The sequence below is a fragment of the Eriocheir sinensis genome, chromosome 32 (genome assembly GCF_024679095.1).
Source record: "Eriocheir sinensis breed Jianghai 21 chromosome 32, ASM2467909v1, whole genome shotgun sequence".
NCBI classification, from domain to species: domain Eukaryota; kingdom Metazoa; phylum Arthropoda; class Malacostraca; order Decapoda; family Varunidae; genus Eriocheir; species Eriocheir sinensis.
Window position 1 is genome coordinate 2,538,866 of NC_066540.1, and position 17,875 is coordinate 2,556,740.

Consider the following 17,875-nt stretch of genomic DNA (forward strand, 5'->3'; position numbering starts at 1 on the left):
GGCACAAATCTTTGCTTTCCAAACTACCCTCCTACGGTTTCTATCCTTCTCTCTGTACCTTTATCTCCAGTTTCCTTTCTGACCGTTCTATTTCTGCCGTGGTAGACGGTCACTGTTCTTTCCCTAAATCTATTAACAGTGGTGTCCCACAGGGTTCTGTTATATCTCCCACTCTTTTTCTGTTGTTCATTGATGATCTTCTTTCCAAAACGAACGGTCCTATCCATTCCTACGCCGATGATTCCACTCTGCATTACTCAACTTCTTTTAATAGAAGACCCACCCTACAGGAACTTAACGACTCAAGGCTGGAGGCTGCAGAACGCTTAGCCTCAGACCTTACTATTATTTCCGATTGGGGCAAGAGGAACCTGGTGTCCTTCAACGCCTCAAAAACACAGTTTCTCCACCTATCCACTCGACACAATCTTCCAAACAACTATCCCCTATTCTTTGACAACACCCAGCTATCACCTTCCTCAACACTAAACATCCTCAGTCTATCCTTAACTCAAAATCTCAACTGGAAACTTCATATCTCATCTCTTACTAAATCAGCTTCCTCGAGGCAGGGCGTACTGTAACGTCTCCGCAAGTTCTTCTCCCCTGCACAGTTGCTGTCCATATACAGGGGCCTTGTCCGCCCTCGTATGGAGTATGCATCTCATGTGTGGGGGGGCTCCACTCACACAGCTCTTCTGGACAGAGTGGAGGCAAAGGCTCTTCGTCTCATCAGCTCTCCTCCTCCTACTGATAGTCTTCTACCTCTTAAATTCCGCCGCAATGTTGCCTCTCTTTCTATCTTCTATCGATATTTCCACGCTGACTGCTCTTCTGAACTTGCTAACTGCATGCCTCCCCCTCTCCCGCGGCCCCGCTGCACTCGACTTTCTACTCATGCTCATCCCTATACTGTCGAAACCCCTTATGCAAGAGTTAACCAGCTTCTTCACTCTTTCATGCCTGACGGTGGTAAACTCTGGAACAATCTTCCTTCATCTGTATTTCCTCCTGCATACGACTTGAACTCTTTCAAGAGGAGGGTATCGGGACATCTCTCCTCCCGTATTTGACCTTGCTTTTGGACACCTCTTTTGTTTCTTTTTTAGGAGCAGCGAGTAGCGGCCTTTTTTTTATTATTGTTTTCTTTTTTGTGTGTGCCCTTGAGCTGCTTCCTTTGTATATATATATATATATATATATATATATATATATATATATATATATATATATATATATATATATATATATATATATATATATACATATATATATATATATATATATATATATATATATATATATATATATATATATATATATATATATATATATATATATATATATATATATATATATATATATATATATATATATATATATATATATATATATATATATATATATATATATATATATATATATATATATATATATATATATATATATATATATATATATATATATATATATATATATATATATATATATATATATATATATATATATATATATATATATATATATATATATATATATATATATATATATATATATATATGTATATGGGCATATATATATCAATAAAGTGAAGACCTATATACGAGCGACAACATTTCGCTGTTGGGCAGGGAGAGGGGAAACGTGGAGCGGCTGCGGTGTGCCGGGAGGGTTTGGGAACTCTATTGGATAGGGTCCAAGGGAAGTGGCATGGAAGACGATGGGTAAGGAGAGAGGGCTAGGAGTGGATGGGTAATGGTGAAGAAGGCCCGGTAGGGAGTGGTTGGGTAGGTGAGGGGTAGGGAGCTAGAGACCAGGACTGATCGAGAGGATGAGTGGGGGGATGAGAGGGCAGGGACATGAACGAAAGGAATAGCCAAGCAGGAGAGAATTTCCAAAAAAATATAGCCTAGATTAGCCTGTTTTCAAGGGAAAAAAGACAAGGCACCAAGGTCCCAGCCCAAAAGCTAAGATCTAGTAGAAAATTCCAAGGAATGGCAACGCTGGGCTCACGTCAACAAAATCAGTGAGCCTAACCAGCATTCAGGCTGCCAAATGAGCAATAGCCTTTTTATCATTGTAATAATCTAACATCATAAAGTTCAGGCGGTGGCTGAGTCGTCAAAGTAGCGGCCTCGTGTTCAGGAGGACGCGAGTTCAATCCCCGCCCGGTGCCACCAAGCTGGGATTTTTCAGCCGCCGCCGAGTGGCTTAAAACTACCCACATGCTGTCCAGAAGACCACCTATCAACCCGGACTCTAGATTCTAGGATCAAAGATGAGCTCTGGGAGGGCAGCATGAGCCAATGCAAGATGGCGCCACTATAAACACTCGCCTGCGCCAGAACGGGCTGGGCCGACCATCAGGACCTACCGGAAAGAAGCCTTGGACCGACCATCAGGATCCACCGGAAGAAGCCTACCGGCGCAATAGGCTGCAATGAAAAAAAAAAAAAAAAAAAAAAAAACATATAATGATATTCAGTAATATCAATCATAATAAAATTTATATCGCTGCATATCATTAAAACTAAATGTGAACTAATAGCATACGGTTTTTTTTTTACAGCACAGAAGACAGTTCAAGGGCATAAGAAAAATAAAACAATAATGATAAAAAAAAGCCCGCTACTTATTGCTTCTAAAAAGAGTACAGAGGAGTGGCCGGCAGAGAGGTCAATTTCGGGAAGAGAGGTGTCCTGATACCCTCCTCTTGAAAGAGTTCAAGTCGTAGGCAGGAGGAAATACAGATGAAGGAAGATTTTTCCAGAGTTTACCAGCGTGAGGGATGAGAGTGAAGAAGCTGGTTAACTTTTGCATAAGCGGTTTGGACAGTTTAGGGATGAGCTTGAGTAGAAAGTCGTGTGTGGCGAGGCCGCGGGAGTAGGTAATGCATGCAGTTAGCAAGTTCAGAAGAGCAGTCAGCGTGAAAATATCGATAGAAGATAGAAAGAGGGGCAACATGGGGGCGGACTTTAAGAGGTAGAAGACTATGATGGTGATCAGTAGGTTATTTTTTGGTTACTTGCCGAGGGCCGCATTAAACTTTCTTGAGGGCCGCCGGCCCTCAAACAGTGGATTGAGCACCCCTGGTCTACAGTATCAAAAGCTTTCTGTAGGTCAAGAAGTGGTAAGCCTGTATAGTAACCTTTTGATATTTTAGTTTTAAGTAAGTCCGTCAAATACAATAAACAAGTATCTGTAGAATAGTCCCCTCTAAATCCAGACTGGAATTCATAAATTTTATTATTTTCGGTTAAATATGTTGACAATTGATCATGAACAGATTTTTCTTGTATTTTTGAGATTATTTTTAGAATACTAACTGGTCTGTAATTCCCTACTTTTAGTCTATTTTTCTTTTTCTTTAATGGTCTAACCCTAGCTTCTGTAAGTTCTGCCGGTACTTCACTTGTCTTTATTGATAAGTTTATAATGTGATATATAGGACCCTTCAGAATTTGTGCTCCGTCTTTAATGAATCTTACTGCTATTCCATCTGGGCCTGCGCTCTTATTTGCTTCCAGTTTTATTATAACCTTAAGAACATAGTCTTCAGTGATTTCTTTGATCCTAAAATTATTTTCCTGAAATCCTTTGGACCTATAAAAATTCTTAAAGATGTATCTGTCGGTGCTACTACTACTATTATTAATGCTACTACTACTACTACTACTACTACTACTACTACTACTACTACTACTACTACAACTATTTCTACGACTATTGTCTGTTCACTTAAGTTTGACCCAAGCTGACAACATAAACTTAAGCGTGTTCGTAAGCACAGTGCAGACTAGCGTAAGTTTTGCGTGAGATAAGCACAAACAGAGGTTAAAGAAAACTTGGAAGAAATAGCAGTAGGCAATCAGCACTAATCTTGCAAACACGCTTAGGTTTATGTTGTCAGGGTCGGACTTAAGTGAACAGACTATACTACGACCAATTTACCAAGGTAAAGAGAATGGGAGGTAGGTTCACACCGGCCTCTCCGCGCAGGGTGTGACGTCACGTGAAATAAAGTTGTAGTAGAGTAGATATAGCGCGCTTGACTCGGCCGCCTCCCGCCATATTGGTACGGCAAATATTAGCGCGGACGTCTAAAAAAACGTGTAAATTTAATTAAAGTTAAAGAGAATGACAGGTAATCTGGCATATACTCATTGATGGAGAACTGAGATCTGCGACCAACATCTAATTTCATACCAGTATTTATTCCTTTTACTGCATGTTTCGACACACAAAACCAACAGAGTCTAACAGAATCTGATCGAGAATAAGTAGTAAGTGCACTTATACACTTCACCCTGACCCTTGGTGTTTTTCTGTTCTTTTCTTCCCCTTACTTTGCTTTTTATGCCCTTTTGTTAGTTTCCACTATTACACTTTTCACTTCCTGATTACGGTATCTCCTGTGCCATGTAAGTATGATTTTTTGTTCTTCTTCTTCATCTTTTGACCTGTAACGCTTTGCAGCGCTTTTTATGTCCTCCTTCTTAACACTTCTATACTTCACACCATGCACTTAGTCTCTTCACAGTGCACACTTATACATTTCACCCTGAACCTAGGTGTTTTTATGTTCCTTTCTTCCTCTGACTTTGCTTTTCTATGCCCTTGTGTTAATAGTTTCCACTATTACGAGGTTGTAGCGGCCCCCCCCTCACTCGCAGTTGCTAGATAGCAGGTGACTGAGTCGCCTAGTATCGGGATGGAAGATTGGCTTGTTGAATATAGTAATTGTAACGACAGCATTATGAATGTCAGAGATGTTTAGAAACGATGACAAATCAAACTTATAGGAGTACCCAGCTACGGCTGTCAATGTATTCATATGATTTTTTTATGTGAATATTTCTCCCTCTCCCTATACTATATCTTATTTATTTCCTCTTTTCTATGTCCAATTTGATGATGTTTATAAGATATTAATGTTGGAAAACCTTTATTTATCACAGAAAAATATATATTTTTCACAAAGATATGGATTAAAAAAAAAAAAAAATGGAGAGCGCGAGACACACTTCCATGGATGACTCATAATTTGAGGTGTCAGGGCCTTCTCTATACACGAGACGGCAATGGTAGGACTCGAACCTATACGCTCCAGCATCTTTCCATCCATTTTTTTCTAAGTTCTTGATATCTTGGCAGCCGATGAAACCGTATACTACTGTTTCCTTTCACAGAAACTGATCGACAACCGCGCACAATACAAAAAGTTAGCATATTGAAAGAAAATACACTTTAGCTAAGTTTCCCATTGAGTGAGTGAGGAGCTCAGGTCAGGAGGCTGGTGCGCGCGAGACTGAGCTTTCTTCCCTGCCCGGACCCCTCAGTCATATTTCACGTGACGTCATGCGCAGAAGAGACAAATTTAGGTACCTCACCCCCCCCCCCCCCTGGTGGACCAACCCTCTATTCTTTTTACCTTGACTACTACTGAGTTGCCGTTCATGGGCACTCTTTTAATTAATTATGTAGGTTCATTATACCTCAAAGTAGAATTAATTATTGATCATTTAAACCACAGAGTAAAATTAGTAGTTTATTCACCCAGTCTTATAAAGCACCATTATCGCACACAGGATCATCACCTGTCCAAGTAATAAAGGTAACGCGACTTTAAGAATGTTACTTGAGGTAATTATTGTGTAGAGATTCTGATGGTGAACTAAGGGTCATAGGACAGGGTCCACTGATTAGAGGTTAGCTTACGTATCTTACATCACTAATTACACTTATAAATACCATGAACACAGGTTAACATTAGCACCTTAAACGAACATGCACACATGGCAATAAGTAGCACCAACATCATAATTGTTTCCACCCACACGGGGAAACACAGACTCCACCATTCCACACCTTAATTAAGTCCTAACTAAAACTAGTGAGTGTTTGCGCTTATCCATTGTTACCCCTGAGAACGACACACATACCACCCTTTTGGCCTTCTCCTTCCTCCCTTTCTTCACACACCCCGCCACAGTCAATCCCCCACAACGCAGCTTCAAAAGTGTTTACTGCTGCATGTTGGCCTTGGTTTGGGCGACGCCCAGCTTCCCATCTGTCAGGCTTGCCTTTGGCGCACCTGAAAGGGGCGATGTCGCTCGTGAGAATCCCAGTCTCAGTTACAGTATTATAGCCAAAGTGAGTTGAACACCGTGAACGGCTCTTTCCTTACCTGAAAGGGGCGATGTCGCTCGTGAGAATGAGCTCGCTCCCACAACCTAGGGCGAGGAAGAGGCGTTAGTCTCGGCCCCAAAATGTCTTGGTGTGACGTCACGGAATGACAAACTGATCGCAGGTTAGGCCTGCTTGAGACCTGAGATTTCCTCTGTAGGCCTCCAATATCAATATAAGGTCACTGGTATTTTATTTCCATTATAAATATTTACCGTTCTCCCGCAATAATTAAAAGAAGGCAGATTGACCACTTTTGGCAACGATACCATGTTTTGACCCCTGACACCTCTGAATTTTGTTGACACGACAGATTGTAGGGGATATATGGGAGCACAACAGGCCTCTTTGTTTCAACACCCATCTCTTCCCTCTCGCTCTTATAACAGCCCCGAGTTCGACCCGTAACAGCCTAGATACCTTAGGGCCATCACAGGTTGAAAAAAAAAAAAAGGGGGAGGAAGAGGAAAAATAGTGACGCTAAGATTCCTCAACCTCAGAGAGTGTACAGCTGGGTTCGATTCCCTGCTGTTCCCTCTCTGTAAGCTGCCACCAGGAGGTTGTAATATGGCACAACCCCCAAAGCCTGTAAGTGAGGAACGGCAGTTCTATGAACCAGGTGGGGGGGGAACTAAAATAACGGTTTAGTCCCCAGACTCCCCCTGCCCTGGCAACACTTGACTTTAACAACTGTCCCACCTGGCAGAGTGTCCGTCGTTCCCCAGCTTACTATGGGTTGTTCCTTGAGGTAGATGGTATCCTCAGTCCCAAGTGTGGTAGTGTGGGGTCGTGGTTACCTTCGGAGGTCGTGGTGGGGGAGATTGCGAGACTGCACCGTAGGCTAGGAAGGCTGTGTGCATTAACACAGGACAGACAGAATACAATTTATTGGTTTAATACTCACTCCCGATGGGAGGGTAGCATGTTATGGTTAATACAAAATGGTAAATCTTTCTTCTAATTCCTAATATTCTTATTGACAAATGCTACACACGAGAGATGACCATATATATATATATATATATATATATATATATATATATATATATATATATATATATATATATATATATATATATATATATATATATATATGACAGGGCTACCGCCCGATTGACTAGACAATCCGATTTCACTTCCCGCATCGGCGTGCATACACAAATAAAAACACTCATAACAAAAACCGGAAGAAAAGAGTAAGTGTGAGAGAAAGATCAGACTGTTACAGCTAAAGGGGGGGGTGAGGTCACTGTTTGTCCCTCGTCCACCAAGCGGATGCCCCTTACCCGGTGTACACATTTTCCTTGGCTTGGTGGAGGCCTGAGTTACACTGTGTTGTTGTGCCGTGCCTAAAGGGGGGTTTCGGAGCCGTTTCTACTCCCATTACCAGCCTGCTGGTCGCGAGGGCGGCAGGGACTGGACTGGCTCACCCTTACCTTGGCTCAATTCAGGCACTCATGACTGAGGCCATGACCCTTGTCCATCACTGGCGTCTGGGTCCATTCCCGACTCTCAATGGGGGCGGCTTCAATATGGCGGGCCATTCGCCTTGCCTGACCCGGGGACACCGGCCTTCAGCTTGTCTCGCGCCCTCACCTGTGCCGCGCGGAAAGGTTAAGTCCAGAATGAATCACTGATGAACGCCGGCTAGGGCTATCTCTCACTCCCAGGCACTCAGGACTCTAGCGAGCGGTGAGCTTTCCTATGCCGTGGGAAAGGTTAAGTCCAGAATGAATCTGGCCAGGCAGAGCGGTTGCCTCGCTACCTCTCCTGGTGACGTGGCCACCTCAAGGTTCCAACACTTTTCCTTCTCGCCTTTCAGCTTGGTACATTAATCTATCCTTCCTCTGCCTTTCTGAGGTTGTCTTTTTGTATGTTAATTCTAAACTTAATTTTCCCCTAATTTCTAAGTCCTAACGTATAAATATATATAAAAAATAGGAATTCGGTTGGATTTATATCAGGGGAGCCAACCCAAGCTAGCTTTCTCGCTCTCTTCCCTTATCTACTTATGACATATTAACCTCTACGGGTATTGTTTCGGCTGAGGAGAAACTGGATCTGGTAAATAACCATGGCCATGTACAAGGGATTATTCCCAATTTTCCCAGTTGGCTTTTAACTGGCTTCTGCGGTGTTGGTATGCCGGCAGGTACGTTACACACACACTCTCTCTCTCTCTCTCTCTCGATGATATCTGTTTTGACATGGAAAATAATTCCTACCCAGCACTGAACAGACTGGGTGTAATCAAGCTACTGAGCACCATTAAAAGGCAACACTCAGACTTATATCTTTGCACAGACTAGGAAGAAATGAAGAAAAATTAACACCCAAAAAGCACAACGAAATGGAAAAAAGATTTGTGGGTCGCGACAACCCTACACTGGACAACAGAGCACCTGCCGAGAATGCTGACACGCTCCGCCCACCATCCCACGCACGTCAGGCTGCCTCAGGAGTTCACAACCATTGATGCCATTTTAGCGGATTTTCCGCTAGATCTGGCGGAATTGCATGTTATCTAGCGGGAAAAATCTTAAGATTTACAAGAGTAACTGTTGGATTTTCAAGTCCAATCTAGCGGCAAATTTTTAGAGCTTCACCTATCATCTGGCGGATTTTTCAGGCCATCCTAGCGGATTTATAAATTTTGAGTTGGCAACACTGTTCACAACAGGACAAGTCAATAAGGTAGTTCATACGCCCGCAACGCCTCTACTCGCAGAGCTCCCCAACGCTCCTCTACTACTCGTACATACTTCACTGCCCCGCACTGCATCTAAATTACGAGCCCCTTCCCATTTCACACCCACCAGGGCAGCGGCAAGAGAGAGCGAGGCAGGCTGGGGTAACGAGGAGGGTGCACCCACCACCAGTACATACGCCGCGGCTGTGAGGAGAATACCCTGTATCCTGCTCTCGCCACTCCAGTGAGACCTCAGGGGCGGGCAGGTGGAACAGGAGCCACTCACCGCGATACCATTCATCTACTCCACTGTCTGAAACCCTACACGTGTACAGTGTCGACTCTCAGTACCGTTATGAAGATATTGAAAAAAATAGGTATGGCAATGTGTCTAAAAATATAACAAACAAAAATTACGACAGAAGGAGAACAGGTTGTTACAAATGTGGCGAGTTCAATCACGTGCAAAGAAATTGCAGATTCGACCACAAACTTTTGTTTAGTATCTGCAAACCTTTTGGTCGTAAGAGCCGCTTGTGTTAGAGTTATAATATATAAGAAGACGGCGAAGAAGTGCCTGCCGTTGCAAACAAAAAAAAGAGATTTTATGACTATCGAACATATTAACGCTTAATCTCTACTTGGAAGAGTGGATGAAATAATGTTGTTAAGAAAAGATAGGAATGTTGACGTTTTGTGCGTGAGCGAATCATGGCTTCTCCCAAATCTCCCCGACGCTAATGTTACATACCAGGTTACAAAATCTTCCGATGTGATAGTGGGCGTGGAGGCGGTGTATGCATCTACGTAAAGAATGTCTTATCAGCCAACATCATTAAATTAAACGTCCCAAAACAAGTGGGCATTGAAAATTTATGGGTTACCGTTCAATACTGGAAATTGCCAGCCAAAATTATTGGCTGCATGTACCGACACCCTAAAGCCTCCACCACTGCTTTTCAGTACATAGTGTTTAGATTAATTAGTACGAGGAATAAGACATTTTTTTTTATCTTGGGTGGTTTCAATGATGACTTACTTGTTAGTAATAGCAAAATATCTAAGGTCATAAAGAGTAATAAGCTAACTCAAATAATTGATAAACCAACTAGGGTTACGCCGACATTCTCAACTTTATTAGGTCTTGTCATTACTAACAAGCCCGACACTATACACTCCTGTGATATTGTGCCACGAGAAGCTGCTGATCACGACCTTATAAGTATTACGGCGAATATCAGCAAACCTAAGAGATCGCCTGTCATTCCAACATTTCGACACCTCGGTGATTATATCAAAGAGAACTTTTGTCTAAGGATTTTTCAGAAGACGCATAATTTTAATATGATTTTAAATACTGACGTCGTAAATACGCAAGTTGATATTTTTAATTCAAATTTCATAAAATGTTTAAATAATTGTGCCCCCTTGTAACTAAAGAAATTAAAAGACCGTTTGCACCATGAATGAACAACTCAATTCGGGAAGCTATACATATTAGAAATACTACTCGAGTAAAACTAAAATGTGATCGCCATGACGCTGATCTGCAGGAACAATATAAACAGGAAAAGAAACGCGTTAAAACCCTGATTGCTGAGTGCAAAGCTCGATACTATCGTGATGAATTTCTCAGCAATAAAGGCAACATTTCAAAGACATGGAAAACCATTGGAGAAATTGTCCCTAATAGTAAAAATATTTCTAATAGCTCTAATTTTAATAACGCAGTGGACAAAGCCAGTGAATTTAATTCTTATTTTGCAAATGTTGGTTAGAATATCGATACAAAAACTCAAGAAATCATCCACTGTGAAAACGTGCCGTGCTCTGTTTGTGAGAATGTGAATTCCGGGATTTTTGGTCTACAGGTTGAGGCCTCAACCTGTAGACACGGACACTGTTGTCCTCACGATAAAAGACATATAAACACACTCAGCTATCCCCCACACACCTACATACATATGTAGTGCTGCGACTATGCCTGATAAACGAGGCTTCCATAACCCACTTAGCCAGTGGGGTACCTCTTTAGCCGACTCGATAAGGAGTGGCTCTCCCGTCACGCTGGTCGTGGGTTCAAACCAAGGAGACTATAGAACAGGAGAGGGGGCCTCTATGGGAGACCGTGGGCGGGTGTTGGTGTATGTCGGTTGCAACAGATGGCGCAGGAGCAGCTTTGTTTACATTCAGACGCTTCCCCCCCACCAGACCCCCCCCAACCCCCAGAACCCATCAGCAGTGTTGCAACATGGGATCAAGCAGCAAATGTTGCTACTTTTTTTCTTCAGTCTGGTTATTTCCCATTTTAAATAAAAAAAATAAAGGTAGATAAATATTAAAATGAACAGTAGGAACTATATATACTGTATATATTTACTAGGTAGATAGAGACTGACTGCATGTCATGAGTAATGCTATTATTGTTATATTATTATACCGCAATTATATTACTTTCTCTGCATGTGTGGTTAGATGTGTTTTATGTGTTTAACCTTTCTGTATATATACTGGAATGAACCAAGGAATTGTAGCCCTACTGCCGTTCTTTAAAACTATGTAATCATGTTTTTCTTCCAAACTCATTGTTTTAGCACGCACGCTGACTTCCATCAGTAATGATGATATATATTAATTGAGTCATTGGTTTGTAGGGGGAAAGAGTGGGTGAATATAATTATCTTGGTCTAACTTATACTGTTTATTATAACGCTATTCGCAGCAATATCTTTCTCTGCTCCGATGGCAACGCTGCCTCGTTCAAAAATCATAACACCGCCGCGGTCGCCACGTTTACCAGCCGGAGCCTCAAATCATGTCCCTTTGTGGTGAAAAAGAGGACACAGCCTGGTGTGAAGCTACATTTATTACGGAAGGATGCCAGCCGGGGTAAGTGATATATATAAATAATGATAATGTGGAAATTCTAATCATTTTCACGCTGACAGCTGTTCTGAACTTGCTAACTGCATGCCTCCCCTCCTCCCGCGGCACGAGGCCGAATGGCCTACACACGACAGCTCCAGATTCCTCCCCATTACCACCTGTCAGCCTCGTCCATGTAGCTTTCCAGTCTACTCTTAAAACAAGCTATCGTCCCTGCACTCGCTATGTGATTGCGGAATCTATTCCATTCCCTCACCACCCTATTACTAAACCAATGCCTGCCCATTTCCCTCCTAAATCTATACTTTTCTAATTTAAGTCAATTACTGCATGTTCTATCTTGCCAAACATCTTATGCAAAAGCTAACCAGCATCTTCACTCTTTCATCCCTTACACAGATAAACTCTGGAACAGCCTTCCATTGTCTGCATTTCCTCCTGCCTATAATTTGACCTTCAAGAAGAGTGTATCAAGACTCTACTTTTGTCTGTTTAGGAGTGGTGAGTAGTGGGGCTTTTTTTCTAGTACGCTTTGTTGCCCTTGAGCTGTCTCCTTTGTTTAAAGAAAATAATAAATAAATAGAAGTTGGCCGCTAATGCTTCCAACACATTTTGGTGCCATATCTACAAGTGGCTGGTGACTGTAAGTATCTCAGCAACCTGCATGCATCTATGCCATTCCTATTATGGTGCATGGAGCAAGCTTCACATAACACTCAGAGACAGTTTAATTATGGTTACATATCAGACTCAGTTTATTGCTCAGTCTATTAGGTGCAGTGCTGTTAATATTGTTAGTGGTAGTATTAGTACAATTAATGTATTTATTTTCATTAATTTATGAATATTTATTTATTATATTCTTAGTGTTTGAAAATTCCAATACTAGTATTAAGATAAACAAAAATATCAGAAATATATTTATACTCATTAATTATTATTGCTTTTCTTATTATTACTTCCTTCAATGTCCTGGCACTTTGACATCTAGTGCTTTTCCGTCTAGCAGCCAAAATTGTGGTCTTTCTGAATGTGTATGCCTTAAGTCTTCATTGGTGTAACTAGCTCTTTAACATAAAAATCTGCATCTCTCTCCCTTCTCACCCAGTTATCCCCGTACATCCTTTCAGTATCCAAAGAATTTTTTCTGTATTTTACCGTGTGGACATACTCTTTCCTTCCATGTTCCACTGTCGTATGTTATTCCACATCTAACACAACCACATCCCAACAGATCCGAACACGTCCGATATCATCCAAGAGAATGTGGCAGCTGAAGGGGGAGAGTCCAAGAAAGAGGCCAAAGGTGAAGACATTTAGCCACCCCCCCTGAAGTACATGGCAGCATTCAACCCTCTTGGTGAGCTGCAGGAATGTGCTTCCCATTGCAGTGCACCAGCTCCATGTACTGATTTTGGTATGAATACTTCATCTAGTGTTTGTTGATTGTTGTGTTATTAATCTAATTATGACTTCACAAAATAGACTGTGCAAGTCACTTAACACATGCCCTGCTCAATATCACTTTTAAGTTGTAGAATTCCTTCATATGGATGCTGCTTTATGTATTCTGAAATGATTGGATATTGATTGTCTTAACATTTTTGTTTGTCCATGATCACTGAACCATGTTACGGTATGTCTTTGGGTGTAGATCCAGGAAATGAGTTTTTGGGAGGACGTCAGACTTTTTGCGGGTGGAAGGAGCATTAGCATTACCGATTAGCCATTCTCGGCAGTCCTGGTCTTGAAAAACTGGTGGAGTGACCTAAATCAATGGGTATAATGGCCTGGACTTTGTGCCAAAGCATTGTTTTAGCCGCAGCGCGCTTTTGAGCTAGTTTTCCTGTATCACTCAGGAACATTGGGGGGGCCTGGGACCCCTTTGGATCCACCAATGTAGCTATGTCTTATAATATATCTATCCTTTACAGTCTAATGGTGCATCCTTCTAGGTTATCAAGTTTTAGTAGCTACTCATGAGAAGTATTCCTTATAATGATCATTGATTTCCAGATGGTTTGCACTAAAAAAATTTAGTGTCGTGTAACCTGCCGCAAATAATAATCAGCTGTAGTCAACTCTTGCTTTAAAGAACCAATATGGAGGAGGGGGGTGATGTTATATCCAAAAATCTTTTACATCTGAAGTATCCAACCTTTTTGTGTATAATAAACCTTGTTTGTTACATGAACTTAAAAGTTCACAATTTCCATACATGATTCTTTTTTCCTTGTATTTGATGATTAATCCTGACATGTATTTCCATTATCAGTAGGTAATATATAGTAACAAGACAATAATACACATTATAACAATGTATGTATTATAGCCCAATGAGTGCACGAGATCATTTACCTCATCAGTGACGCCAAGTCCGGGAGTCCATCCCTAAATTCTTTGCCCAAATTTGTGACACCAAGTATAATAACTAGTTTTAGTGACCATTTGCATCCATTTTTCACTTTAATTAAAAAATTGCCTCTCAACAGGGTGTGAACTTGATGGGGTTGGAGGAAACTCGACTCGGCCATCAAGCTCACCACAATATAGTAAGGAACCTCTTCTTCTCAGTGATAATTTATCCTCTTTAGTTACTATTCCGTGTTGCTTTAATCACAACTAATCTGTTGGAAACATTACAGCTTAATAACATACTTCACATCTCTGCATACAAATTGAGTTCAATATTCAACTGTTACACCAGTAGGCTTCATATCTTAAAAAAAAGCGTATGTAAAAAGGTTGAAATTTTGAATGATATATTCAAACTCTTTATTATGTTTCAATGGGTGTAGTACCGTTACGATTAGTCGAGTGATCAGCATATGGGTCTTATGTTTTTGATAGCATAGGTTCAAATTTTGCCATTGGCTGGCAATTGATAGTAACAGTAGTGTCCACAGATATCTACCTGTTTCTTGTTTATCCTGTTCCACTTTCAACCATGACTGGCCAATCTTTGAAGAGGTAGCATAACCTTGAAGTGCCACTAACAAACCTTTGTCCATTCTTCTGATGTGACCTTTTATTTTTTTTATTTATTTATTTAATTTTTTTTTCCCACCTGCCTATAGCGCCGGTAGGTTTTCTTCAGGCGCCTGGCGGTCGGCCCAGGCCCGTCATGATGCAGGCAATTTTTTTTTTTATAGTGGTGCCATTTAGTATTGGCTCATGCTGCCGCCCAGAACTCATTCTTGATTCACTTGGATGGTTTAGCAGGGCTTAGGTATGACTAACATTGAAGAAACAGGGACTTTTTAGATTTTTAGTGTGGCAACACATTGACAAATGTTTTAGTATGGACTGAACATCAAAGATATATATGGTAAATGGGTGCTTGTAGATCTTGACATTATATCTGTCAAGAGTCTCCAGTTGTATCCTCTCCCCCATCTCCTGAAAATATTACTCTTGTCAGGCAATCTAAGTGAAGCCTTCCATCGAAGCTGGTGTGCAGACATAATGTCAATGCTTAGATTCACTTATAGCACTGACAATAATGCAATTACATACACCTATTTTATTATTTAGAATTGTGATTAATTGTGATTAAATAGTTTTTCATGTATTTTCAGACATGAAAAGTGAAAATTGCTGCACACAACAGTCTGCCGTCTGCACCGGGAGGCAAGGCAGCTCAAAGCCCAGGCTGTTACAACTCCTGGGCAGTTTTTGCCCAGAGCCAGCAATTTTTTAGATCCAATAGGGGTGGATTTTTTCTGAGGTCAGGTTCAACATGCTGCAAGATGCCAAGATCTAAGCCCAGTAGAAGATATGGGTTACAAGAGAGGAGGTTTGCTCTGGCCTTATACTATCAAAGTCCAAATGCTAATAGATTTCTGAGCACAGTATTTCACTTGCCTTCAGTTTCAACACTTCACTCATGACTCAGGGGTATTTCAGTACATGTTGGCTGGAGCAAACAGACTCTGACAGCCCTGCAGCAAAGAGCACAGGCTTTGTCAAAAGAAGAGAAACTTCATGGGATTTGCCATTATTTAGTATTACTCTTGTTATGCCAAGAATTTTTTTCCATATACTTTGCCAAATATTGCAAGTAATGCACCATTGTTGGGCTTGCCTGTTATAAATCAGATCTTGTTCAATTAACAAGCTTTAGGTGTCTGCCACTTTCCAATTGTAATGCAAGGAATCCCCTGCCAGATATCGCATGTAATGCACCATTGTTGGTCTTGCCTGTTATAAATCAGGTCTTGTTCGGCTCACAAGTTTTGAATATCTGCCATTGTTTATTTCAGGTGTAATGCTTGGAAGCATTTGTTCTCTTCCCTAGCCATCAGTATGCAATGCTTTATTGTGTATTTTGCCTGTTATATTTAATCTTGTTCAGGTAACAAGCTTTTGGTGTCTGCCTTACCTAATATGTGCTGCAGTGACACTTGGCTTGGTTTCATAATGTAAAATACAGCTTGTAATTTCATCACACTAAGTGTCTATCATCACGTGTCTGGCATCATGAATGTGGCTTCCAGGAGTAATCTTGTTTGTATTACAGCATGCAGTGTTTTTTCTGCTTTATATGATATACATAATCACATAGATGTTTTTTTTTTTTTTTTTTTTTTTTTACAAAATGTAATGGCAGTTAATATTCTTGACTAATGCCTCATAAACCTTGTGAAAAATAATGCTTTTTTGAAGGGGGGAGGGGGGGGGGGCAGAGAGTGGTTTGTTTGGTTGGCCAGTTCAAGGAGTTTCATATCAAATGATTTTATTACATCCAACTTTAATGTGTGCTAAAAACATATATTTTATTACATCCAACTTTAATGTGTGGTTCCTGCAATAAATGCTACATGTTTACTGATGTAGCCTATGAAATACATATCACTCTCTGCCCTGTGATTTGGTGTGTCACATACTGCAGCATAACTTTCCTGCTATTTTTTTACACTGAGTTGCCTTATTTTGTCTCATTTGCTTTTATCATATGTGCCTCCGCTGCATAGGTGTGCCTACTGAGCTTAATATCTTCATGACTATGACACCAAGGTCAGAGCTTGTGAGATCATATCATGTCCTACATCTCATTTTCACCTCCAGTCTCGGCTGTCTCCCAGGACCACCAAGTTATTGCATTCCATTTAAGACAACTCATGTGTTACCTTCTTGATGTCCTCCATCATGTATTTCAGAATGTTTTATGATGCTTTGCTCTTATATTGATGTGCCTTGCAACATTTTTATATTGTTTTCATTGTATATGACGCACCATTGTTGGTTTTGCCTGTTATAAATCGGGTCATGTTCAGTTAATAAGCTTTGAGTGTCTCCCATTGTTTATTTCAGTTGTAATGCTTAGAAGCTTTTGTTCTCTGCCCTGTCAAACAGTATGCAATGCTTGCCATTATCTGGCACTTGTACAGTTAGTATGATATTTTTGCTCAGCTAAGAGCATGTTGCAAAAGGTAAAGGTACGGTTGGGGGCATACGCTGTAGCAGCACGTGGCCTCAGTGCTCATCTCTGTAACATTGGCCCTTGAGCCTGTGGTGTTAGGGAACCCATTACCCTGGGACACAGGACCAGTGTGACATCCAGGTTACCACAGTTGCAAAGGCATTATAGTAATCTAGCATGCATAGAATGATGTATGCTTTGCTTGTATTTAAAGCACTGGATATGTTTGCCACACACACACACACACACACATATATATATATATATATATATATATATATATATATATATATATATATATATATATATATATATATATATATATATATATATATTATCAAATGCTTTCTACACCATATTTTTCCTAAAATAACAAATTGATATAGTGTAGATAATACCTAATAAAACATAAGAACAAATATATTTTTCTTTACCCCATTAGTAAATCATTTTACAATAATGAAAAAAATAAGTAAAGGCTGGATAGGGTGCTGTGGCAGGTACTTCAAAAATAGTAAAGCTACCCCTGAAAAGTGACGTTTTTGGTGGGCTGCAATAGATGGCGCTACTTCCGCACGCCCGAGGAATTACTACATACCACTATCTCTTCGTATATAGTCTCTTTGGTTCAAACCCAGGCAGCCGGGGAATACCCTCTCCTTGTTGTGATTGATTTATCGTACGTTTCGATA

The 17,875-nt window shown here is 40.7% G+C and overlaps 1 long non-coding RNA gene across 2 annotated transcripts; it reads left to right on the forward strand.

Annotated features, from left to right (window-relative positions):
• Nucleotides 1–11,187: 11,187 nt before the first annotated feature.
• LOC127006460 (uncharacterized) lies at nt 11,188–17,423 on the forward strand. 2 transcript variants are annotated; one of them, XR_007759574.1, is made up of 4 exons: nt 11,188–11,764; nt 12,996–13,178; nt 14,254–14,313; nt 15,340–17,423. It is a non-coding gene; the product is annotated as an uncharacterized LOC127006460 (long non-coding RNA). The 2 variants fall into 2 exon arrangements; XR_007759573.1 differs by lacking the exon at nt 11,188–11,764 and having other exon boundaries at nt 12,503–13,178.
• The last annotated feature ends 452 nt before the right edge of the window (nt 17,424–17,875 follow it).